Here is a 27,688-nt window from a genome sequence, read left to right as displayed (position 1 = left end):
TTCTGCAGATAAAGTACAAGAAATACATCCTGTGTTACATGTGCACCAACTAGTATAACATCATGCTTCCTTAACTGACAAGAATTGAAGAGTTACTCACATTAGAGATATTAAACTAAGGTTCTCCAGGGAATGGTCAGAAGTAGACATTCTATAGAAGATGAGGCTGACCCACGATCCTTAAAACAAACATAATTGCCTAAAGTATACATCTCCATCCAAGACCATTAGAAGAGAATTCTCCTAGATGTTTGGAGATTGTCACACTCTCCTTTGCACTCTTTTGTTTTTCATCTTTTAGAGACATCTTCCCACTTTAATGATAGAATGTTATATATTTCTGATTTTCCTGACGTTGTCCTCTTACCAATAATATAACTTGCTAAGGTATGGCTTTATTTGAAAAAATACCCATCCTAATGCAAATGTTCAGCCCTACAAAGATATTGCTATTGCAACAAAGTTAAAGAATTATTGGATATTTCATTCAATGCCGTCCAAGAAAAGCCAAATAACAGCTATACCCCAATCCGTACTGCTAGAGTAAATCTTCATCAATAAAATCAGCGTTAAAGTGTGATAAAAATATCTATTGATAAAAATTTAGGATGGAGTTTGTGCAACTAAACTTGTATACAGAACATGACTCAACATGATTATAGGATATGGTCTAACCTTCAGCACTACCTCTCCATTATCAATTGCCATGGTGTTTTTCATAGAATTATAAATCAAATATCCACAGGAATTAAGACACCTGAAACGATGAGCTCTTCCCATAAAAACAGAAGTTCAAAACATCAGGGGTAGAAAACATTGAGTGTGTTGGCAGAGATGGAGATCACACCTGTGTCCAGTGGCATGCGCTTCCTCTCCCCGAGATTCAGACATCTCAAAAGGTTGTAGGGCTTCCCTGGTGGCGCAGTGGTTGGGAATCTGCCTGTCAATGCCGGGGACGCGGATTCGAGCCCTAGTCCGGGAGGATCCCACATGCTGCGGAGCAACTGGGCCCGAGCGCCACAGCTACTGAGACTGCGCTCTCGAGCCCACGAGTCACAACTACTGAAGCCCGCAAGCAGCAACGAAGACCCAACACAGCCAAAAATGAATAAATAAATAAATATTTTTTTAAAAAAGGTTATATATTGTATGGTTCTATTCATATGCCATTCTTTTTATTTATTTATTTTTAAGCTGTGTTGGGTCTTCATTGCTGCGCGTGGGCTTTCTCTAGTTGCAGCGCACGGACTTCTCATTGCAATGGGTTCACTTGCTGTGGAGCATGGGCTCTAGGCGCACAGACTTCACTAGTTGCAGCACGCGGTCTCAGTAGTTGTGGCTCGCGGGCTCTAGTGCACAGGCTTAGTAGTTGTGGTGCACGGGCTTAATTGCTCCACAGCATGTGGGATCTTCCCAGACCAGGGCTCGAGCCGTGTCCCCTGCATTGGCAGGCGGATTCTTAACCACTGTGCCACCAGGGAGGCCCCCATATGACATTCTTAATAAGATAAAAATATGAAAGAACAGACCAGTACTTGCAAAGAGTTAGGAATAGGGGAGTTTGTAATTACAACAGGATAGCACAGGGGAGTTTTGGGGAGCAATGAAACTGTTCTGTATAATAATCATATGATGGCTACATGATCTATACAATGTATTAAAATTCAAATAAACAGAAATGTACACCAAAAATAGTCAACTTTTCTATATAATTACTTAGGAACAAAAATTTAAAACACTAAGTTCAAAATGGCAAAATAGGGCTTTTGTAAGTAACTGAAGACGTTACTGCAAACTTCACCGCCTTCTCTTGATCCTGGGAAGCCAGTCTGGGTGCTGACAGCCTCCCTTTTTCTTCCTTTCCCTGTGGCGGTGTTGACTGCTTTCATTTTCTTGTTTCTCCTGAGCCTGCAGAATGGGGCCGCCTTCTGCACACACTCACTATCTTCAGAGACAGTAAGAAACAAATACACTAACCATAGTGGAGGTTTAAAGCTCGAATGTGTCTGAATCTGAGCTGTGACTGACTCTGCACACTGCATAGAGCTTTTTTTTCCACTTCTGTTGAATAAATTCTCACCTAACTAGTGCAAAGCAGGAAAGCCCATAGTAATTGCATCCTCTCTCTCTTCTGACTTGATTTAAGAAGAATAAATCAATAAAATATAAGCCACGCTTCCCATTCACTCCATTATCAGTCTTGGAGGAAATGGACCAACTAAGAGTCACCTTGCTTCTCCTGGACAGGAGCTAGTGATTACAATGAGGGAAATAATCAAAGCTGGTTGAGGTGTTGGGCTGCAATACTAGTCTTTCTTGTTTAGATGTATTAAATCTGATTTAGTATGATGACTTTCCCTATAAGAAAAAAAAGAGTTTGCAATTTACTAACCATAACTCAGACAAGAGGCATCATTCTCACCATACCAGTCATTAATTATATACATCCTTAGGAAGAATATGAGGGATCTTGAGAATAGCCTACCCTTGACCAGGTGTTGCAGAACTAGGGAATTAATTATTTATGCAACTTCTTTCATTCCATTGATTTAGGTACAACACTAAGGAAATAACATTTTAAAAGAGAAGGTTATGCTTAGTAATGTTTAATCCAGTCAAAGCATGAAGATGAGGCAGGAGATTTGTAGCAAGCTGTCTCTAGATTAGCCATTAGTCCAAATGCCTTTAGGCAAGCCAGTAATAATAGTAAGGGGCTGATAAATACATATAAAAAAATGTCCCATATACCCCAGAAAGAAAGATTTCAATCATAATGGTAACAAAACATTACAAGTCTAGGAATAAATTTAATTATTTTAAGCAGTGCTTTACCGAGAATTAAAGACATTTATAAATAGCAATAAATAGTATGTTCTTAATCAAATTATCAAATATACACGTTAAGGAGTTTTGTTCTCCACAAATCAATTTATAATTTAATTCAATTACAAAGTTTAAATCAAAATATGAATAAATAGCAGAATTCACCTTTTCTTATTTCTTTCATAAACATCTACTGATAATCAACTATGTGAAAAAGCTTGTGCTAGGTACTACAGATAAAGCAGCAAATAAGACACACAACTCTGTCTTCTAAATTCTATGCAAGAGTAAATGTAAACAGATACTTACAGAATTTCGTAAAGAGAATAGATTTGTGAATTTTATATAAAGCTCACATTCTCAAATCACCTCCTATCCTAATTTAACTCAAAGACACACAAAAAAATGCCATCAATGGACACTAAAGGAAGACCTATGTCACATTTTCTCAATAAGAAAGTGGTACATAAAAAGCACATAAAACAGGCTGACAACTTTTACCACAAATTTACAGGAAGAAAATTACTATAAAGCTGTACTTTATTACTATCTCTTGCAGGACAATTAAAAAAGCAGATGTTTGAGGAGAAGACTTGATGAATGGGGAATGCTCAATTCAAGATGTAATGGTAAGTGAAAAAATCATGAGCTTATTTATAATAAGAATTTATAAAAAAGGGTAAACTGAATATTAGCAATATTATGTGATTACAGAATTGTCAATATCATATTATTGAATATCACACATTTCCTATAACCGGCATGTAACGTTGTGTAATCAGAAAAATAATAAATGCTGTTTTCAAAACACAGTATTTAAAAATCTATTCCCAATAAGGATTGTGATATTGATACCAGGGAGTTATTTAGAGAAGAAGAGTCTGAATAGCAATGTAACATCAATCTTACAATTTTGAAATAAAATATTACTAACTCCCTTCAAGAATTCAGTAAGCAACAGTTATCCACAAAAATGTATAACACTTTCTGGGTCATCTTGAACCTTAACTTCTTACTCTATGCATTTCATGTCTAATACATTAGTTTCCACTTGCAGACAAACAATATGACAAATGCTATACACGAAAGTCTGTGCCAAAGGAAGGAGGCTGCCCCAGTCGCAGCTCTGAGTACAGGTAGCAGGTGCCTGGGAAGCACTGTGTACTTGCTGCACAGAAGTAGACAGCTGAGTCTCCAGGCTGGGTGTCTGAGATGTGCAGGGAGAGACGTTTGGCCTTGTCATTCAATAAAACACTCCATCTTTGGTGTTCTTTTTTGTTCTTATTTGAACGAATGTCTATAAGGAGCTGGGGACCTTTTCCAGGTTCTTTCTTATACCAAAGGAAGTAGTCTAAAGCAGAGTCTGTATAAGTACAGGTGATAACAGAGCTGTTTCCCTCCTGGACAGTCAGGGTAGAAGGGCTCTGCTCCATCTTCTCTCCAAGACTGACACCTATGCAGAAAGAAGAAGTCAGAGAAAGGAGAAGGGTTGCCAGATTACTAAGCTCCAGAATTTACTTTTCCTTCTCTATAATAACTAGAAGAAACCTGAATAAAGCCAGTCTTGGCTTCTAAAGAATATCCACTAATACACTGTTTCCCTTAAACACTCAACTCACAGTCCAGCTGCAGCCACAAGAACATGATTAAAGCCCCGGTGGGGGGCTTCCCTGGTGGCGCAGTGGTTGAGAGTCCGCCTGCTGATGCAGGGGACACGGGTTCATGCCCGGTCCGGGAGGATCCCACACGCCCATGGAGCGGCTGGGCCCATGAGCCGTGGCCGCTGAGCCTGCATGTCCGGAGCCTGTGCTCCGCAATGGGAGAGGCCACAACAGTGAGAGGCCCGCATACCGCCAAAAAAAAAAAAAAAAAAAGAGCAGTGGTAGCAGGCAAGGTTGCAGATCCCTGTCCAGACCCATATCCCAATTCCTCTTAATCCCAAAATAACTCACCCAAGATCAGGAGCACAGTCACTCTTGTCAAATGCCTCATATTCTAGTGTAAAGCAGGACCCAGGGTCAGGCTCTGTTGCTGAGTCTGAGCCTGGACCAGGGATATGAACCAAGGACGAGGCACAGCAGCGCCTGCCAGAGCCCACACTAGCAGCTCTCACCTAGGGCTGTCCCCAGAAGCAAGCCAATAGCAGGGTGACAGCTCCTCAGAATGGGCTTCCCTTCAAGGTTCAACTGAGCACTCAGGAAGAATAGAGGGTAAAAACTTCCAGCACAACAGCATAGCAGTCTGCTTTCCTTTTAGATGTTTGCCTAGGTCTAACCCTTTAGAGATTTAGTCTGAATGAAACAAATATATCAGAGGGTAGATTCCACTGGGCTCCTTATTCCCCATCAGTTTTCCACAGTCCCAGAAGGTGGTCATCTACTGTAGCCAGTCTCATACTCATGGAGCTCTGAGAATAACCCATCTGACCTAGAAGTTCATGCCCAGAAATCCCCCATTGATTCCTATGTAAGATGAAATGGAATCTTAATCTTATTCCATAAAAGAGCAAATGAGACCATCTGAACTGGACCTTTCATCTCTTGACACCCTGGTGTCCTTTTATAATCACACTAAGTCCACATCTTACATCTGCTACTCAAATCTCACTTAACAGTTTTTAAACAGGGAAGCAGACCCCTCACTAGTCCCTGATGACCAGCTAGGACAGGACATTTGATGTGGAAGAGAGAAAGTGAGGAGAAGAAGAAAAGGCACAAGTTCAGAGTCAGACAGACCTAAATCCAAATCCCAGCTCTGCCACCTTGCGACCTTGGGCAACTCACTCCTCTGAGCCTCAGTGTCTTCATCTGTAAAATAGGGAGAATAACACCTACTTCAGAGTCAGCCTATGGTATACGGTCAACAGTAAATTGTAATTCCTTCCCATTCTTTTCCTTCTTATCTACATGCGAAGAACTGTGGCCAGTAGAAAGCAGTTGTGTAGGATTATATATTTGATTGTTTAAGTGTACATATAGATCATTCACCCTTCCTTCAAGAAATACCCAATATAAACTCAGTAACAATAACATAAAAAATAAAAACAAAACATCCATTCAGGAAAGGAGCTAAATCCAAAAGATACCATAATGTTAGCTGAATCAGCCAATTGCAAAAATCCAAACATATTAGATACTCACATTAATGTGGAAAAGATAGTGGTGTGTTGAGTTCTTTGCTCATATAATATGGGAAAGGAAAATCACTAGAAAATATTTGGGGAGTGCCTCTTCGAGGTCTAGAATTGCCCAATGTATTCTGAGTGAGCAATTTTTCCATTTTCCCATGGAAGAAGATCGATGAGTGCTAATGACTTCTAGTAACATTTTGATAGAGTGGATACAACAAAGTATGGAATAAATAACCAGCTTACCTTCAGTACTAGGTGGAGGAGAAAGAAGGATATATGAGGGAGCTAAATATGCGAGGACAACTTCTACAGAAATAGAACATAAAAGGGTTACAGTTTAGAATCAGCTCGTTGCAACAGCGACCCCATGTGGTAAATAGACTTGGACAGAAGAAATGTTTCACAGAAGTCAATAGTTCCGTGCAATTTATGGACTATCCATCATATTTTCTTTGTTAAATGCAGTAGCCAGTAGTTTGGCTTGTTCAGGTGGACCATGGGGTCTATTTTAGGCAATGGAAAAAAACCCTGAATGGGGATCTAGACAAACTAGTTGTAAACAATTCTCTGGACTTGATATTTGTGCAATTTTGTACAACTCACTTATCGTCTGACAAGCACAGTTTCTTCATCTCTATAAGAGATATTATGGAGATTAATTAAATGAACATAATAAAGTTCTTTCTAAACTATAGATTTCTATATAAATACCAACTATGTTTAACATAGGAAATATCACAAGACCAAAAAATAATCTTTTCAGGACAACAAATGCAACTTGATGTTTCTGGTTTGCCATCTGTTAACTCACTTAGGAGTTTATTACTGGATATCAAGCAACGAGAGGAGGAAACACTAGAAGCTTTCCTATATTGCAGCTTTTGGAATGAAAGTAATCATTAATGGTTGTGTTGTGTTATGCATTGAATTTTGTCCCACCTCCCCTGCCCCCTCCCAAAAAGAAAAAGATATGTTGGAATCCTAATCCATAGGACCTCAGAATGTGACCTTATTTAAAGATAGGTCTTTACAGAAGTAATCAAGTTAAAATGAGGTTATTTTGGAGGACTCTAATCCAGTATGACTGGTGTCCTTATAAAAAAGGGAAATTTGGACACAGAGACAGACGCAAATAAAGGGAAAACAATGTGAAGAGGCACAGAGAAAAGATGGTCATCTACAAGCCAAGGAGAGAGTCCTGAAACAGATCATTCCCTCACAGCGCTAGGAAGGAACCAGCCCTGCTGACACCTTGATCTTGGACAAGGTGAGAGACAATAGCCTTTACAACTGTGAGACAATATATTTGGGGAAGGGGAGAAGATGAAGAGCTAAACCTTGCACCACTTAATTTTAAGCATTTCTGGATTCTTGCAGAGAACCCAGTGAAACTCATTATACAATCAGAAAAAGATCAGAGGAGGGAGGACTGACTGGAGCACAAGGTGGCTCCAAGGAGAGTGGTTCCTCTTGGAGAGAGATGTCCCCCTAGCATCCAGGCAAGGGCAGGTTCTCACATAGCTGCAGCAGGTGGCTGTCTACATCTACAGTTTTCAGGAAAACCAGGATAATTTTCTGTCCCCAAAAATGTTTCTCCACCCCTACCTTCTCTAAAATACTTAAAATTATATTTCAGGGACAAAAACTGTGATTCCACAAGTAACAAAAAAAAAAAAATGTCAGGCTTCCCTGGTGGCGCAGTGGTTGAGAGTCCGCCTGCCGATGCAGGGGACACGGGTTCGTGCCCTGGTCCGGGAAGATCCCACATGCCGCGGAGCGGCTGGGCCCGTGAGCCATGGCCGCTGAGCCTGCGCGTCCGGAGCCTGTGCTCCGCAACGGGAGAGGCCACAGCAGTGAGGGGCCCATGTACCAAAAAAAAAAAAAATGTTGCTTGAATGAAATTTAACCACAATGTAATTCGATAGGATAATATTAGCTCCTTTCCTAAAAGCAGGTTTCCCGGTATAGAAGATGGTATTAGAATATAGGTCCAAATGATGTGATGAAGGCCAAAGTAAAGTAACTTAAACAAGATAGAAGTGTATTTCCTTCTCATGCTACAGCCCAAATATTAGCAGTTCAGGGCAAATATAGGAGTTCCATAGTGTTGGTGATGGTCCTAGTCCATTTGGGCTGTTATAACAAAAATACCATAGACTGGTGGCTTAAACAACAAACATTTACTTCTTAAAATTCTGAGGGTTAGGAAGTCCGAGATCAAGGGGCCAGCAGATTGGGTGTCTGGTGAAGACCCACTTCCTTGTTCATAGACCACCGTCTTCCTGATGCTTTGTCATATAGAGGAAGGGGTGAGGAAGCTCTCTGGGGTCCCTTTTATAACGAAACTAATCCCATTCATAAGACCTTCACTCTTATGACCTAAACATTTCCCATAGGCCCCACCTCCTAATACTATCACCCTGGGGATTAGGTTTCAACATATGGATTCCGGCAAGACACAAGCATTCAGTCTATAGCAGTGACCTAAGTACCATATTGCTATGCCTCCCTCAACACCCACGTTTATTTGGGGTCTAAGACATATTTTTATATGGACAACAATCCTTCCAGTTATCTCAACTTTATGAATTAGGAGACGAGGCATACAGAGTGTAAATGGCTGATCCAATGTCCCATAGTTACTAAGAAGAATCGGAAAATATAATTTATACTTCCTAATTCTCAATTTAGTCCTCTTTCCACAGAGTTCTTAAAGTGAGATAAAAGAGAGGATAAAAAAATGAATATTATGAAGGAAAACTCTATTGAATTTCTAGTTTTGCCTAAAAGTTACCTGACTTTCCTCCTCAAGGTAAAACAGGCCAATTACCAGGACCAAATGACAAAACAGAACTTCTAAGGAAACTTAGTTGCTCCCTCCCAGCCACCTCAAAACATGGGGAAAACATAGACCTGAGCATGCAGTGTCCCTGCCCTGATCTGAATTTTAAAAGGCTCTACCCTGGCCGTCCTCCAGCTGCTCCCATACCACTCCCTATGAGAAGTCCACAGTGCCAAGGAGATACCTCTTCTAGACCATACTCTGGGTACCCAGGATCCCAGGATTCCCCGCACACATGTCCCCAGATCCACTTTTAAGGTCTGCATGTGCTTCCTCCAAGTACCATCTTCCCAGATGCAGGTATTCCACCAGTGTATACACAACCCTAGGCCCAAGGGGTAGTCAAGGAATGGCTGTTTGTAGGGATTGTAGTCATGTGGGCTAAGGTGTCTCTATCAAAAATAGAATTCAAAAATAGATCAGGGTATATATGGGAATTTAGTATACTATAAATGTAGTATTCCAAATCTATGGAGCAAGAGTGAAGTTTTCAATAAGTAGTGTTCCTACTATTGTCTATTTGGAAAAAATAAACAAATGTAAGTCCCTACATAAAAATTAATTTCTTTTGAGATATACTCCTTTGAATCATATGGTTCAAAATGGAGCTGCTAACTTCTTTCAGAATCAGCCCGAGGCACCACTAATTAATTGGTCAAATGTAGAGCAAAGATGGGCGAATCCTAGCAGCCCATACACCCCCACCAAGGGTTGTCCAGGAAAGAGCAACTGACTCGCATTGAATCAATGAGAGCCCTTCCCAGGATTTTCTAAATTGAGAGAAAGAGAGAGAGAGAGGCATCGAGTCCAGTCCCTCTCAAGGATGTACATAAAAGGATGTAGCATAGGAGCTGTAATCAGCCTAGTTGTTTAAACAACATGTTTAAATCCTACCTGATTTGAATTCTCCTCCCATTATGCACTCACTTGCTATCTCTCTCTCCTTCCTTCACAGCTAATTTATCTCTACTTCCTTATCTCACTTAGCATTTTGTGCAGTTCTCTGTCTTAGCACTTACCAAACTGTTTTGAGTTCCTAGTTTACTGTTCATTCCTACAACCAACTTTTTTTGACAGGGACCATTTTGGGAGTTAGGGCTATACCATCGCTGAAAGCAGTCTCACTCCTTGAGGAGCCTATAGGCTGATGGAGAAGTGGAGTGGTTAGACTACACACCTGAGAGGCAGACTGCCTGGGTTTCAGTTTACTGTTTAATAATTTTGTGGCTTGAGTGAGATACTGAAATTCTCTGAGCCTTAGTTCCTTCATCTGTAAAGTGAAGCTCATGATAAGAGTTGTGAGAATTAAATGGGTTCACAAATGTTTGGGATCCCACCTGACACCTAGAGATCAAGGATAGTTTCTTTCACCTCCTTATCATCAGTGCTTAGCACAGTACCTGGCACACAAGGATTCATTTCAATAAATATTTGTCAAATGAACTAATTCTGTGGCTTTACATTGTAATTAAGTTATAATGAGTGACAAACCCAGGAACCACAACACCCGCTGGTGGAAGGACATTAAGGCTTCAGGAAAATGGTTTTTCTGTGCTCAGGGGTTTGTATTCAGTTTGCCCTGCAGCCCCTTCCACTGTGTCTCTCATAGCACAGAAGTACAAGTCAGTCACTCCCTAGAACAGATGGTTTCTTCAGGTGGGAAGAGGTTTGGCTCTTATTAAATTCAGCCTCGGGCTTCCCTGGTGGCGCAGTACTTGAGAGTCCGCCTGCCGATGCAGGGGACACAGGTTCGTGCCCCGGTCCGGGAAGATCCCACATGCCGCGGAGCGGCTGGGCCCGTGAGCCATGGCCGCTGAGCCTGCGCATCCGGAGCCTGTGCTCCGCAAGGGGAGAGGCCACAACAGTGAGAGGCCCACGTACCGCAAAAAAAAAAAAAAAATTCAGCCTCAAAACCATAGTTGCCTTTAACAAGGCTGTCCCCTGTGATGTATTTCAGAAGGAACTAGAGACCTTGATTGCGATGTTGGACATACCAAAAAAGATGTGTTCCCTGACACTGAATAGGTGCACTTCACAGTCACTGGATCCCCTTCTGTGACAGTGACCTGATCTTCTGGCGGAGTCATCGACTGAGCTCTCAGTCCACCTATAAATTAATCCATAACGCATCAGAGAAACTGCTGAAAAAGAATGTAAGTGGGTAATACAAGTGGAAAATGGGAAGGGAATATCACTCACTGGGTGTAAAGAGAATCGCAAGTGTTGAGATACATGCAGAGGCCACGGCTCAAGCTGGGCTGGATGGGGGCTCCTTTCCAGTCCACATTTGCTGGAGCTATGGCCCCACTCCAAAGACTATGTTCTCAAAGAGCACAGCATTTTACAAATGGCCCTGGTGCTTCCTGGCACCTGCACCATCTCTCTGTAGAGCAAGCTCTTGGTCAGGCTCCTCAGAGTTCTATGGAAAGCAAGACTGCTGCACCTCTTACCCCCAGGGCAAACCTCACACTGCAGCACCCCCTAAAGCCCACACAGAACCAGGTGACTTTACTGTAGAGTAGTCAGGGCTTCCAGGTCTTATCACAGGGCCCAGTCCTCTGGATGTCTACATTTTCCATTGGTGCTCAAGGAGAAGAAACAGGTTTGTGAACCAAAGTGGAAAAAAATGCATGCTGGGTGGATCAAGTTTTAAATGATTTATGCTCTCTCAAGATAATATAGAGACAGAAAGAAAGGAAATAGAATGGGAAAATAAATAGAAAAAAAGAAGGGAAAGCAGAGCGTTGGATGAAGAAAGAAAGAAAAAGAATAATGAGAGAAAAGAAAAAGGCAAAATAGCAGAAAAGAGTAAGGCAAGAGAAGACAAATGATAAGAATGAGCTTATTTGTCTCTTCAGAAATAATTTAGAGCTGACTTCTGAATAAATCTCTTTGACCACAAGATAAGTCAGGTTTTTCTCTTGGTTGGGTCTGTTGGGATTCCTCCCCATGATGATATCTAGTTAAATAGTCATACAAAAAGAACTTGAACCTTCTCTTTAAACATTTTTAGAGAGAGAAAAAAAAGGGAGAGTGGTATTATAAACACCTCCTGGTATATTTGCCCTATTAAACAGTATATTTTAAAATAAAAAAAATTTTTTTTAATTTTAAAAACCTCTGTGAAAGTTTGCAAAGATAGAGATTTTCCACATAGAGAGGCTACTTAAAACAGACTTCAGATGAAGTGCACATTGAGTAAAAATTCATGGTTAGGGACTTCCCTGGTGGCACAGTGTTTGAGAGTCCACCTGCCAATGCAGGGGACACAGGTTCGAGCCCTGGTCTGGGAAGATCCCACATGCCACGGAGCAGCTAAGCCCGTGCGCCACAACTACTGAGCCTGTGCTCTAGAGCCCGCGAGCCACAACTACTGAGCCCACGTGCCACAAATACTGAAGCCTGTGCGCCTAGAGCCCATGCTCCGCAACAAGAGAAACCACTGCAATGAGAAGCCCGCGCAACGCAACAAAGAGTGGCCCCCACTCTCTGCAACTAGAGAAAGCCTGCGCACAGCAACGAAGACCCAACGCAGCCAAAAATAAATAAATAAATAAATTTATTAAAAGAAAAAATTGATGTTTAACCAAGCTTGAGGTATTATGATGATGGCAATGAGTTCATTTTAAGGGGAAGACAGGCTAAAGTTTTATACTAAAAAATGCCACAACGGCAGCAGACATTATTCAATAGATGTGAATGTAAAGGAAACAAATAAGTATAAATACAAAGAAGTTGTTTCTCTGATTTTCCTTATTTTTCCTTTAAATGTCCAAATAAACCACACATTTTGGAAAGAGGATAGAAAATCTCTTTGCTTTTAGTCAAAAAAAATGTGGACGGTAGCTATTTCTGAAAGCTTTGCTAAGGTTCTCTTGCTAGTTAAAACCTTTATCCTATGATAATGTCTTTCTTTGGCATATGTAAGTTATCTTTAAATACTAATCTTCAAGTCCCAAAGATACCTGTGATGAATGGGAACATAGAATATATTTCTTCTCTCTCTTCCTAGAGCTTAGGTGTTACCGGCAATCATCTCCAGAGGATGACTGGGAAAAGCTTAATGAAAGGAATATTTTTAAATACATGGGTAGGATTAGGGGAAACCTACAAGAGAAGGTAAGGCACCCTGAGGCCAGCAACAGTCAGAAGACTTCACCACACCTAGACTTGAAGGGACAGAGGAGGAAGAAATTACCCTAGCCTGGGAGACCTGTAACTGAGGTAGATCAACAGGACCTGTGGATTTCAGCACAAAAAAGAAAAGATCTAAGAATATAAATATGCTGACCACTCTCTCCTGCCAATGCCTCCCACTGGGCCAAACCCAACCAGAAGCACAAAAGACAAGTACATAGAAGTCAGCCTCCTGGGCATAGAGCAGGATGGAGAGTAGACCTGGAGAGGAGGGCAAAGAACATCCAGCCCCCTGACACTGGGGTTTATGGCTGCCCTGTCCATCAGGCAAAATGTGGGCATATCCTAAATGTATGTATGGGCATATCTATACAGCATTTTGATTGATGTAGAAAGACAAAAAAGTCAAATTAAAACAAGAGTCCAATATAGACTTTAGTGCTGTAATTAAATTTTCCTGATAATTGCCCAATCTCTACTACTTCTATCCTCTACAGATGTAGAACACACAACATGCAGAACTATGCTTAGATAGTGCAAGTGACTTAGATTTTGTTTACGTTCAACCATTTAGTAATTAATTCCAAGAGCTACAAATGAATTAAACCTTTAAGAGACCACACACCCAAAGGATTCCTAGGGCATCAGTTGAGCTTTCAGAATTGAACAAAATAGGGCTTCCCTGGTGGCGCAGTGGTTGGGAGTCCGCCTGCCGATGCAGGGGAGACGGGTTCGTGCCCCAGTCTGGGAAGATCCCACATGCCGCGGAGCCTGCGTGTCCGGAGCCTGTGCTCCGCAACGGGAGAGGCCACAACAGTGAGAGGCCCACGTACGGAAAAAAAAAAAAAAGAATTGAACAAAATAGACTCAATAGCTATTCTGCTTATGTGCTTTGATTTACGAGATTAATGAGATATTATTCATCAAATACCTACTGTGAGCATAATGTTAAATACCTACTGTGAGCATAATGTCTTGACTTTTTATTTCTCCTAATATTTTAGAGATGAGGACACTGGAGTTCAGGAATATTAGGTAATTTACTCAAGTCACCCCTAAAGAAACAGAACAAAGATTTTAACCCATACTTTTCTGACTTCAGAAGCATTCTTTCCACTAAATCACACTGAGAATTTCAATTTTGATCATTTACTTTTTTTTTTTTTGGATCATTTACTTTTTAAAAAAACCTTATAATATTGGAAAGTAATTCCATTACCCTAATAAAATTATACAATCATAGACTTGAATGTGCCAAGTAGAACTTTAGAGGTCATCTTATTGAGTGTATGCCAAATGCTGACCTCATTTGTATGTGCCACATAACCAAAGCAGTCCCTAGATAATCGCTTCTAAGAGGTCCTCAGACATTTGAAGAACTGGCTGAGCTACTGACCCCAAGAAAACTTTACCATCAATGCAGATATTACCAGCAGCAGACAGAGCAGACTGATCCAGGGAGACCTTGGACAGCTTCATGCCAGCTGCATTGGACTCTTAAGTAACTCTCCAGCCCTGCTCTCCATGTTTAGTCTCAGGAGTCTTAGAACAGCTTTTTCAACCAGGAATTTTTTATTTTGTTTTGTTTTTAATGGGAAGTAAGCCTCCAAAAGAGAATATGGAAATCTCTATATAGAATCAAACTCCCAGGATTTGGGAATACAGGGAAGTTTACTCTCCTGTAAATGTTTCACAAGTCACCATCGGACTGAAAGCTTCATGATGCCTTTAAGAGTGAGCTATCCTGAGCTCTCTTCTTTGTAATTCCTCTCTCATCAACTGCATTTCCCCCTTCTTTTATTTCATTCTTCTTCCACTTCCCCTTTGGGTAATAATGTCTTTAGTATTTTACATATGAGCTGGAAAAAATCTGGTAAGAAGACTAGTCATTGAGAGTTTAAACAGTAGAATCAAAACATCAATGTAAAAGGTAGGGTTTTCAATACATCACACACACACACACACACACACCCCTCAGTGAACTGAAAAGAACTTCCTCTATGAAGAAAAGGAATTTTCTGTCTCTTTTCTTGCTTGCCAAAACAATGAAGGGGCCACATGCTTATTCACTGTTTATGGAGCAACAACAATACACACGGCACCATGCAGAACTCATGAAGAAAATGCACACATGCTTCGTCTTTTCAAATATTTCATTTGGTTAAAAGGTAAGACTAATACACTGCTAAACAAGCAATAATCCAAAATAGAATATGCCTAAAGAAGTTGTACAAACATATACCAATTTATATGTGTATACAGTGGAGACATTTGGATGTTACTAAAAGTAAAGAATAGTGGCTAAAGCCTCAAGATCTGGAGTCCAGACTCTTGGTTTCCCACATCAAATCTGACTGAACATCAGAATCACCAGGGAGACATTTATGGAAAATACAGACTTCAGGACCCCACTCCTGAAAACTCTGATTCAGTTCATGTAGAATGTAGGAAACAATCTATTTTTTTGAACAAAACTCCAGAGACTTAGGATTTTAAAAAGTTTGGGAATCACTAATCTATCCTAGGACCTTGGTTTCTAAAGTGGGAGGGACAGGTCTGGGTAAAAAGACAAAGTAACAAGGATATGGGAAGAATATATTACAACTTCCAGTTGTATTTTATTTTAGCTTAAAAATTTGGAAGGAGATTGAATTTTACTAATATTTCATATACCAATTGGCACTGACATCCTCACGGGGCCTATATATTAGATTATAATAAGTAAAATATCCTGAGGGAAGGATTGAGCTTCCAAACTCAGGGCTGTTGGCAGTAGCCACTCACTCATTCATTCGCTTTCAGCTTACTATATTATCCAGTGTTAACTAAAGTACCCTTTATAAAGTGGATACACGTCTTGAAAAGATTCCTGCAAAGAGAGTGAAGCTGGCAGATAATTAAAATGCAAACACAGAAAGCAAGAAGAAAATGGCAGAGTGGACATGACTCTTCCTCCTATCACAAGTTCATCATCAGCCATTTTATGAGGGAAAGCAAAAATAATTCAATCAGATTTCAAAAGAAATGGATCAAAAGTGTTTCAATTAACAAGAAACTATTTAAGGGCTTCCCTGGTGGTGCAGTGGTTGAGAATCCGCCTGCCAGTGCAGGGGACACGGGTTCGATCCCTGGTCCGGGAAGATCCCACATGCTGCGGAGCCACTAAGGCCGTGCGCCTCAGCTACTGAGCCTGCGCTCTAGAGCCCGCGAGCCACAACTACTGAGCCCGTGTGCCACAACTACTGAAGCCAGTGCGCCTAGAGCCTGTGCTCCACAACAAGGGAAATCACTGCAATGAGAAGCCTGCGAACTGCAACGAAGAGTAGCCCCCACTTGCTGCAACCAGAGAAAAGCCCACACACAGCAATAAAGACCCAACGCAGCCAGAAACAATAAATAAAATAATAAAATAAATAAATTTATTTTTTAAAAAAGTAAACTATTTAAAACATGAATTTATAGACCATTAATGAAACACTCTTTAAAAACATATTTCCCTATGTACCTTTACTAATATATAGTGTGTCTGGACTCAAATGTTTTTTCTGATAGTGCCAAATGGAAAAGCTTGGAGAACGTTGAATTGGGGGTGGTGGGGTGAACAGTTATTGCTCATCTTTTTTCCACCTCCTGCAAAGGCTGTGATCTCTCCTTGTTTCTGTTCAGCTCTTCATGGATTTCCTGCCTCTGTGTCCTCCAGAGCACAGTAGTAAATGGCTGCATCTGCCATCTGCACCCGGAGGATAAGCAGTGATGAAGAGAACCGCTCATATGTCATGTTGTACCGTCCCTGCTGAGAAGGCCTTGAGCCCTTAACAAGGAGTCTTGGTGCACATCCTGGGAAGTGAAGGTACCAGAAGAAGTCGTAAGCATTGGATAAAGAGTGATTACAGGAGATTTCTGCCAGAGCACCCTCCAAAGAGACCACAGTGGAAGGCTGAAATACTCGGTCCTTGCTCTCTGCAACTACAGGAAATAAAAAAAGAATGTTGTGACTTTTACACTGCTATTTGGTTTACTGATTGCCCCTTAGGTACAGTGGGTATTAATGAATTTGGCTGTTTCATTTTTTTAATGAGTCCAAGTTTTTGTTTTTCTTTTTTTTTTTTTAATGAGTCCAAGTTTTAAAACAATGGCATACACTTTTCCAAGATCAGATGATGCAGGAGCCTACTCACCATTCCAGAGAGAGCTGAGGAGGAGCTCCAGCCACAGTGCTTCCAGAACGCTCTGCAAAGCCATGGCCAAAACGCAGCTGGTCTCAGGCCTCAGCCACAAGTGTGATGCTCACCAGGAAGCTGATGTAACGCTGCCTGTTTTGCATTTTCTTCTGTGTCATGACATCATCAGCCAGAATCTGTGAACTGAAGAAGAGTGACTACAGTCCTGAGGCTACATAATAATGACTTTGTTTTGAGAAGGTAGTCTTAAAAAGGAATGTATCCTTTCAGAGGTCACCACAGCTGTGCATTTAAGAATGAATTAATCATTTAAGAGCTCTCTTCCTTCATTAGTGGTGTCAGAAGGAGTATCACAATGGTTGGGAGACTGCTTCATCATTCAAACTAAAGTGATAGATTCACACAAAAGGTATGCTGAACTTATCACATGTGCTATAATGATATAACATGTTAAAAATAATGATCATGAAATCATAGTAATTGTGGTAGATGAGCAATAGGTTTTTTTAAGGCACAAAAATTACGATGTAAATTATGATATTCATCAAAATTTGACTCCTTTCATCCAAGGTGATCTCTGGAATAAGTATAGAAAGAAAATCTCCCTTGTATTTTTCTGTAACCAAAAGAAACTGGGTCAAGGAAGACCCAAAATTGCATTTGGAGATGATCTCTTTTGGATGGTACCTATCCTCATCTTATAGCCTGAGACTGTCCCCTGTGTTATTATTGAGGGCTTCATACTTCTGCCTGAGGCTTTTATACAGATTTTCTTGGGATTTTGTTTGAAAAAGAAGAGTAAACAAGGTTTATGGCAATTCATGGTGTATACAGTAGAGTTTTTATGTGCACCACCACCACCTAGTGGGCAACATGGGAACTGATGGGAAATCATATCCCCAAGCAGCCTCTGAGACAGTCTTCATAGCTTCTCACATCCTGAAGAGAGTTTTTGCCATTTGCTTTTGTTCAAATACCTCTTCCTTATTCAGTTTCCATAGGGATATGAAGTCTATACAGAGGAAATAACCACCTTCCTGGAAAGCCTTCTGATTAACAAAAGATGTTCCTCATTCAGATGAGTGATTTATTTAAAACACACTTCCATAGAGTGAAATATTTCTTTTCCTCATCCTAAGATGGTTGCTTTATTCATTTCCTTTTCTGTCTTTTTAAAATAGTATCCCAGGTCAGGAGAAATTCGTTTCTTCCCTAATATTTTTTTTCTTTTTTTACTGGGAGATTCCTTAATAATAATAAGATGATCATTAAGGTCCAACAGTGACTTTTTATTTACATATAAATTTTTTAAAGTTTCCCCAGAAAAAGTTTCCCCAGAAAAAAAAGTTTCCAAATAAAATACAAAATTCCAATATGGCTGTAAAATTAGGATGGAGGAATCAAAGACAGTGGACACAGATTCATTTAGTAGAAAAACTAATATGGCTACTGGGATTAATTTGAGCTCTGAAATTTCTGACAATTGAAACACAAAAGGAAACACAAAGGAAATACAATTATACAAGTAAGCTAAGTGTTTAGGCAGCTTCATCCTGAAGCCAAGTGGTCTACAGCTATAGATAACTTAAAACTCTTTTTTGATTACTGGGTATGTACTTCTGGCTCACAGTTTCCAACTACTGCAAAATATTTTACCATGTGCTTCCCCCACATTTACCTATCCAACCCCCTAGTGAGGGACTCATAGGATGCCTCTAACTCCCATCAACACAGCAATAAACATATTTCTATATTTCCCCTTATTAACTATGTAAGAACTTCTTTGGGATATGTCCAATTATAGTGTATATACATACTCAATTTCACTAATCACTCAAAGTAGTGATAATCACATACAACTTCTACCAAAAATGCTTGAGCGGTCCAGTCTCTCCAAATCCTCAACAGCATTTGGTGTTATCAAAATTATAAAACTGTCTAAATTTTACCAATATGCTGAGTGTGGAGTCTCATTTTAACTTGTATTACTCGTTTGGTGAAATTGAGCTATTTGTGTTTTCCTTTTCAATATTACCTGTTCAAATGATTTGCGCATTTTAAAATTAGGTCCCCAGTCTTTTTCTCAGTAAATTTCAGGAGTTCCTCATACATTGATTCCTTGAAGTGTTCAACATCACAAATACCTTCTTCTAGTATACCCCTAATGTGTTAAATTTGTCTGTGGTGTCCTTTTTGAATGGAAATACTTCATTTTGATGGGGGTCAAAGATATCTTTTTTTTTTTACTTTATGATTTGAGTTTGGGGATCTTGACTTAGAAATCATTCCCTACTCCAAGGCCACAAACATAATTTCCTGCATTGTATTTTGTTATCTTTATAGGTTTTTCTTTTACATGTAGGTTTTAATTCATCTGAAATCTGCCTGTATATATGGTGTAAGAGGAAATGCAACTTTATATTTCTCCGTAGAGCAGAACAGTCTTCCCAGCAGTATCTACAAAATAATCCACCTTTCCCCCACCGATCTGTGGTACAGTCTTTATTACATATAATGTTACCTAGGAACTTGGTCTCTTCTTGAGTTTTATATTTTGTTTCATTGATCTAGTTGTTTCTGTAACACTACCATACTGTTTTTATCATCTTAGCTTTATCAGTCATATTTTCAGATGCAATTCAATAAAATCTACTCTGGCTAGTTTATACAGAAAAATTAAAAGATATTAAATAACTCACAGACTCTCCAGAAGAGGTAGGTAGTGAGGATTCGATGCTATATGTCAGAAAGAATTCTCAAATACACCTCACCACACGGAATGCTCTAATCAAGCAATCAAATGTCATCACCACTCAGACCCAACACCACAAATTCACCCCTCACAGTCCTCACTACACACATTAAAGGATACATCGGCACACCTACTACCGGAGGACTGCAATGAGCAGTAGTAGTTACAGTGACCACCCCTGTCTTTCTTAGACCATAAAGAGAATGCACCTAAAATATTTCCACATAGAGACTTCCTTTACAGCCTAGTACATGCTCACTTTTTTTTTTTGCGGTATGCGGGCCTCTCACTGTTGTGGCCTCTCTCGTTGCGGAGCACAGGCTCCAGACGCGGAGGCTCAGCGGCCATGGCTCACAGGCCCAGCCGCTCCGCGGCACGTGGGATCTTCCCGGACCGGGGCACGAACCCGTGTCCCCTGCATGGGCAGGCGGACTCTCAACCACTGCGCCACCAGGGAAGCCCCATGACTTATTTATTTTATAGCGGGAAGTTTGTACCTTTTGACCCTTTTCACGCATTTTGCCCACTCCCCACCCCGTCCTTATAGCAACCACCAATCTGTTCTCTGTTTCTTTGAGTTTTTTTTTTTTCCTTCCGTTGGTTGGGTTTTTGTTTTTGTTTTTTCAAATTCGACATATAAGTGAACAAGCAACACTTTTTTAAAAATTTATTTATTTGTTTTTGGCTGCATTGGGTCTTTGTTGCTGCGCGAAGGCTTTCACTAGTTGCGGCGAGCGGGGGCTACTCTTTGTTGTGGTATGCAGGCTTCTTATTGCGATGGCTTCTCGTTGCGGAGCACGGGCTCTAGGTGCATGGGCTCAGTAGTTGTGGCTCGCAGGCTCTAGAGCGCAGGCTCACTAGTTGTGGTGCACAGGCTTAGTTGCTCCGCGGCATGTGGGATCTACCCCGACCAGGGCTTGAACCTGTGTCCCCTGCATTGGCAGGCAGATTCTTAACCACTGTTCCACCAGGCAAATCCCAAGCAACACTTTTAAGTGTGCATCTTCTATAGGTGGTTAAGATCAAAAGCTATGCTCTTCTATAAATGGCAGCATCCAAGTGAAGTTAAGAGAATAAGTACTGGATCCAGCAGCAGATTACCTGAGTTCAAGCCCTGGTTCAGGTGCTTACCTGACGTGTAAACTCTGTGAAAATCACTTAACACCAAGTTTTCTATGCTCCCTACCTCGCAGAAGTATCATAAAGACCGAATAAAACAGTAAGGGTGAAAGAGTTTTTCAAATGCTAAAAGGCTATGCAAGTTTAAACAATTGTTTTCATTTATGCTATGGAGGAAAGAGGAACACACAATTTTGGAACATCAGGGACTTCCAGGGAGGGAAAGCCTGAGTCACCTATATGGCATTCTGTGTACAGTCAGAGGAAAGTAGTGGGCCAGGGGAGAGGGTTACAAGAGGAAGGGGGAATGTATAGAAATTGTTCAAAGATTAATTTCTCAACCTTGCATTTTACCAATGCCAGTGGTGATGGTATTTGGCCTATAATCAATTGAACATCATTTTCTATATTGCCCTTGGTGTATTATGCCTGTAATAAAGTATCTCAATTCCAGATGTTTAGAGAATTAGTATGGTCAGCATATCCCTCTTCCTAATGTGTACCCTGATTGCCATTGTGACAGTACAAGTCCCATGTTAGCCAAGTAGCAATATCTGTAAGTTCTGAAAGACCAGGTTTTCCAATATAGTCAAGTCTGGCCCCTGATCAGTGATAATGAATCCAACAAGAAAACTGGGGAAAAGGAGCGCAAGCCACAAGTCCTTGGGAGTAAGAATTTTTGGTCACTTCTGATACCTTCCCTCTGTTACCATCCTGTCTTCCAGACACTGGAAGAGTCAGCTAAAAGCTTACTTCTAGTTCCATACACTTTAGTTTGGATAGCCTAACCATCCCACGAAACTATTCAATCTTGAAAATCAAAGTGTAATAACCTTAATCCCTCTCCTTTGGATTCTTCTTTTACCCATTTAAACTATCAAACTCTATATCTAAGCAGAGAAAGCAAAATGGGAATTAGAGCAAAAGGTTCTGATTTTTCATTGTTATATAAAGTAATGAATACGTGATGGAAAAAAAGTTGACTGGCAATTAGTGGTGGCTTTTGCATTTGTTTCTTTGAATTGCGTATTACATAATTATACTCATGTAGATAACACATTTAGGAAGCTCCACACGCTTTGCAAAGATTTCAAGAGCTCTAAAAAAAGTTACCATTTTTATTCACCTTTAATGGATGAGAAAACTGAGGCCCAGAGGTTAAATAACTTGCCCAAATTTACACACCTAGGACGTTGGAATCTATACTCAAGCAATGTGACTCTCGAGTCCAAACACTTGACCTCGCTGGCAGACAGCAGATTAAATTTTTAACTCCATTGCCCATCCCTCAGCAATGTGTTTTTATATGGATTAGATAAAAACAGGAAAGCCCCTCACCTAATACTTAGCACATAGTAAGTAATCGCTAAATAGTAGTTCATTTAATCACATATAAACACATCCTAAAGATTTAGATGTTGAAGTACCGCTTTCCCATTAAATGCCCTTAGTGATGATTGCGAAGCCTGTAACTTCGATTCCCAAAGAATTAACTTTTTCTAACTAGGGACTACGGAAAGCTGATGTCATTGCTTTAAAGTTCCCATAAGGCCTATATAAGTCAGGTAGAGGAACACTAACACTGCAGCTGCCCTTCCCAGCTGCTTTCTTTCTCTACAGATTTCCCTTCAGTACTTGAAGGGTGGGATAACCCATCTGAAACTGGCAAGACAAAATTTACACCTAGAGAGTGTGCTGCAAAGGAAACAGGATGCTTCAGTTACACTGGTTCTGAATAATTAGGTCAAGTTTTGCGTTAGACGTGTCCTGGTAAACTAGCATGCCTGCAAACGTGATCGGTAGTGGCTTTTAATCCCTTCTAACCATCAGTACAAAGTGCAAAAGTGCACTGACAAAGTGCAAAAAAGATATCATTCCTACACCACATCTTCAGTTTACTGAGAACCAATTCTAGAAAATCTTAGTGCAGAGCTATATGCTCTACATATTGAACAACATGATAATAACATATGTACAAAGGTGTGATTTTGCAGAAATGCTGAAGTACCTCTGGTAAAATACCACCAAATATAACTGCTGTGAATTATTACCAAAAACTGTGAATAAGACCCAAGGGAATTTCGAGGGCTCTGAACTTCCTTATGAAAAAAGCAAGGTAAATGGGGTTATTTGATTTGTAGAACTTAAAAATAAATTATTTTTAATGGTAGTTTAATTATTTACTTTCTCTTTTTTTTAATTAATTTATTTATTTTATTTACTTTCTCTTGGTGGTTAAAGCTGGGCAGCAGCTGTTACAAGGTTGCGTTGTAAATCCTTTTCTTTGAAGGGGAGGGAAAACAGCACGCACAAGCCTGTCTGTCTTCAGTCTCTTCTTGTTACTCCCAAACCCTTTAAGGGCTCCTTTTCCTATGGAGTTCATGCAAAAACTAAAGGGAAACGTAAAATCCCTGAAGCCATGTTCTTCCCAATAAGCAAAATAAGACGAGGAAATCACTTCCACTCGATGATACTTTTAAAAGCTACTGTGGATGAAAGCAAAGTTCCAAAGAGGTCCCTGTTTCCAGGTTAGTCAATGTCTCTGACCTTTCTTCTTCCATCTTGGGCTTTCTGGATGCAGAGTTCAAAGGCGTCCCAGGGCCTCACCCCCGACGCGGTTCCAGTTACCGCTGCCGTCGCCACCGCTCCGCAGCGCCGTCCGGCCTCTGAGAGGCAGAGCGCGGCCTCCGCACGCTCCAAGCCTGCCCCGCTCCGCGCGCTCCCGCCCGGCGACGCTCGTCTTCGAGCCGGCGCGCGGCCGTCGACCTCAGGGCCGGGTCTCGAGCCCTCCCAGCGTTCTCATTGGCTCCCTGTCCCGGGCGCGCGCGACGCCTCGCGAGGGGCACGTTTCTCTCATTCGTGCGGCTCGCGCCGCGGAGCTCGCCCCTGCCCACTCTCGGTAAATTCTTCTTCCTACCAGAAAATAATACTCATGTTATTGAAACTACCAGACTGATAATTCAGGTCCCTTCGCAGGTGCTGAGAGCGTCAGAAACAACCCAGGGTGAGTTTTATAGACGTTTTAGATTTACTGTTTCTGCTCTTGTTTTCTTCTGTTTTTCTGAAATGTATGCAGTGGACACTAGATTTTTTGATGTGTGAACCATATTTTTGACATAAACTAACACCAGATTTCTACTGCAGTTGAACACATGTCCATTTTTCAGAACATTTTTTCCTGAGGCTCCACAGAAATAGAAAAAAAAATGTGATGGAAAAAGTTTAGTTAAAAATGTATATCCAGGGGTTCCCTGGTGGTGCAGTGGTTGAGGGTCCGCCTGCCGATGCAGGGGACACGGGTTCGTGCCCTGGTTCGGGAAGATCCCACATGCCGCGGAGCGGCTGGGCCCGTGAGCCATGGCCGCTGAGCCTGCGCGTCCGGAGCCTGAGCTCCGCAACGAGAGAGGCCACAACAGTGAGAGGCCCGCGTACCGCAAAAAGAAAAAAAATGTATATCCATATCCTCTGATGAGGGAACAGTCTTCGTTTCAGACCTAGTGCACAATCTGCACACGCTTTTCTATCTGTGCAGGTGAAATTTTTCATATTGATTTTAAAATAAACCCTGGCTCCATTTTTGGTTAGTTCTTCAGCTTTCACTTTTGCAATCATCCTTTTAGAGCTTAATAAATTACAAAGATAACAGATGTAAATCATCAAACATTTAAAGTAGTTTTCTGGAGCAAAAACTTTAAGTGAACACCCTAAGAAGAATTTCTAAATAGTAAAATCAATCCATAGCTACATTATGATGTTACTATAAATATTAATCCAAGCACTAGATACCATGAGTTTAACTTAAATGATAACTAAAAGACTGATCTCCTTCCCAAAATACCTTCTTTGCCGTAGATCTGCTTTGCTAGTTCTCTGATTTGACACTGCCATTAGACTTCCTCTGATATAAACAACAAAAAAGCCATTGTCTGCAGAAAAACAGCATAATGAGGCCTAGAAAATTCTTGAGAAAAGTTTTCTCTATCCTTTTTTCATAACCAGTGTGGAGTTGATTCATTTGTCTGGCAGAAAGCCTGATCTTGAAGGACAAAATAAAGAAGCTGTAGTCATCAGTGATGGGAAGAAGGTAACGTAGGATGATAGTGCCCAAGAAACCAAGAGGACAGCTTGCTTGGGTGGAAGGCTGTACATCGAGGCAGTGGCACATAAGAGGCAAGCTAGAGAAGAGAGGCTCCCCACAGATGCCCACCCAAGCCAGCCCAGGACACCTAGGAGAGGAAGAGAGAGGTCACTGAGACACATTTTACTTAATACTTCAGTTATGCCAGTCACCCCAAAAATTCAGGTCAGAGGGATGGTAGAGAAAGACTGGACCAAAAGTCAAGAGGCCCAAGCTCTAGACCTAGCTATTACTCCAGTTCTCCAGTTCTCTATGAACTTGAGCCAGTTGCTTTACTTCTCTGTGCCTTGTTTTCTCTATTTATAAAAAAATATATATATATAGATTAGGTAAACTCCCCTTAAGAGCTAAGATCTTGGGACTCTATATAATATATACATTTCTTATAAAAATTAGTGATACTTGGGTCAAAGGTAAGCTAATTTTTAAAAAAGCAACTACTTTTGTTTTACTGTGGTCCAGTAAGTCAGACAACAGAATTGGACTTTAGAAAGAACTGAGGATAATCTAGTCAAGACAGTGACGCTGTTAGGTCTGGACCTTGAGCTCCAGTTTAAGAATGAGCAAGTCTGTCCTCAACTCAAAGCTGGAAGAGAAGCAAGTCTCCCTTTACCCGCTACAGATTTTCTAAGTTTTCCTGGGTTTTATCCAGCCTCCTCTGAAGAATTGTTCAAAAACCACTACAGCCGGGCTTCCCTGGTGGCGCAGTGGTTGGGAGTCCGCCTGCCGATGCAGGGGACACGGGTTCATGCCCCAGTCCAGGAGGATCCCACGTGCCGCGGAGCGGCTGGGCCCGTGAGCCATGGCCGCTGAGCCCGTGCGTCCGGAGCCTGTGCTCTGCAACGGGAGAGGCCACAACAGTGAGAGGCCCGTGTACCGCAAAAAAAAAAAAAAACAATGAAATGGGGATAACTTATTATCCATTCATTTGACAGATATTTACTGAGCACCTATTATGTGCTAAGTACTAGGTTTATAATCATAAATGAAACGTATAATCACTCTTCTATGTTGCTGAGTCTAGTGAGAATAGAAAACAAAAATATAAACAAATTTTGATTACAGATCATGACAAATGCCATGAAAGACGATGCTGTTAGAGAGTTATAGAAGAGACTGTCTTTAGATTGGTTAGACAAGGAGGACCTCTTTGAGGAAATGGCATTTAAGCTAAGATCTGAAAGATGAAAAAGAGCCAACCATGAGAAAAGAGAGGTAATGAACATTCTAGGCGGAGGAAATGACAGGTGTAAAGATCTATGTTCAGAAAGACCTTGACTTGTTCCAAGAAGTAAAAGACCAGTGTGGTTACAGCTTTGACTGTGAGGCAGAGAATGGTGAGAGATGATATTGGAGAAGTAAAAAGACTACTTTCATGTCCTCTCAAGGAGTTTGGAATATTTTTCAGTGCAGTGGGAAGCCATCAGAATGGTGCAAGCACAGAAAAGACATGATACAATTTGTGTTTTAATGAAATTATTCTAGTTATCATGTAGAGAATTTATTCAACTAAGCATTTATTACTAAACAATATCACACTAATGGCTGGGAGAAAATACCAAGTTGAGCAAAACATGTTCTATAATCCAGCATCTTGAGTCTAGTTATGGTGACACACATTGTTACATTGTGATACATTGTACTCTGAGTGGTGTATGCTGAGTGGATTGGATAATGGGATATGAAGAGGGTCTTCCAGGCAACAGTGTCTCACATAACTGTATACAAAAAGCATGGCATAATGGGACCCAGTAGTTCACTCTCACTCCATCAGTGAGAAGGACATGCTTAAATGCAGTGGGATTTCCCAGGCAATCAGTAAGGGTGTGGTCAATAAACGTGTGGGTCACATGACCCATGTCATATTTTTTATGGTACTTTTGCCAGGAAATGTGTTGAGAAGGAAATTGAAGCCATATAAGTCATTTCAGTTATACAGAAGTATTGTTATTATGGTATTAAGGTATTCTGTAAGGTTTTCTTGGCAGAACAGTTTAACTTGCAGTAGAAATTCTAATAATAGAGTAGTCTCATTCCCAAAGGTAACTCTCTGCATAGTATAAAACTACATTCATTGGGACTGGTTGGTGGAATAACTAAACTGAATTTGAGAATTATGGAATTTGTATGAAATAAATGCTTTTATTATAGGAAATGGGCAGACAGTCAGGAGATATAGCCCATCAAAGAGCCCAAATGGAACTGCCTTGTTCAGGAATCAGCCACACAAAGGAACACCCGCAATGTGCTAGTAAGTAAGACAACGTTTCATGGCAACAACAATGGAACAATGTCATGTTTGCTTTTTTTTTAATAGTTGCTGCAAAATTTCTAATACTGCTGGTCTTCAATCACATTAATCCTTACAGCTCTTCAGGGAGCTAAAATCATTTATTCTCTACAATGGAATATTACTCAGCCATAAAAAGAAATGAAATTGAGTTATTTGTAGTGAGGTGGATGGACCTTGAGTCTGTCATACAGAGTGAAGTAAGAAAGAGAAAAACAAATACCATATGCTAACACATATATATGGAATCTTAAAAAAAAACAATAAAAATGGTTC

At 40.7% G+C, this 27,688-nt stretch overlaps 1 protein-coding gene, 1 long non-coding RNA gene and 1 pseudogene across 5 annotated transcripts in view; 1 reads left to right on the top strand and 2 right to left on the bottom strand.

Moving 5' to 3' along the window:
* The window catches only part of SALL2 (spalt like transcription factor 2), a 915,550-nt gene that overhangs the window by 830,367 nt on the left and 57,495 nt on the right, over positions 1 to 27,688 (top strand). Inside the window, exons 1-2 of one of the 2 annotated variants that reach the window (XM_033435971.2) lie at positions 23,852 to 23,988; positions 27,274 to 27,373. The gene's annotated coding sequence lies outside the window, so the exon portion shown is untranslated. Of the gene's footprint in view, positions 23,989 to 27,273; positions 27,374 to 27,688 lie in introns of those variants that run through there. The other variant, XM_049706450.1, reaches the window with a different exon arrangement.
* LOC117202932 (T cell receptor alpha variable 3-like) lies at positions 10,295 to 14,411 on the bottom strand (annotated as a pseudogene).
* LOC117202925 (uncharacterized) overlaps positions 23,759 to 27,688 on the bottom strand; it is a 68,139-nt gene continuing 64,209 nt past the window's right edge. For all 3 annotated transcript variants that reach the window (XR_004485468.2, XR_004485469.2, XR_007475762.1), the window contains exon 5: positions 23,759 to 23,897. This is a non-coding gene — a long non-coding RNA (uncharacterized LOC117202925). The remainder of the gene's footprint in view (positions 23,898 to 27,688) is intronic.

This window comes from Orcinus orca, chromosome 2 (assembly GCF_937001465.1).
Source record: "Orcinus orca chromosome 2, mOrcOrc1.1, whole genome shotgun sequence".
Taxonomy (NCBI): domain Eukaryota; kingdom Metazoa; phylum Chordata; class Mammalia; order Artiodactyla; family Delphinidae; genus Orcinus; species Orcinus orca.
This window is presented reverse-complemented; position numbering and strand designations above follow the sequence as displayed.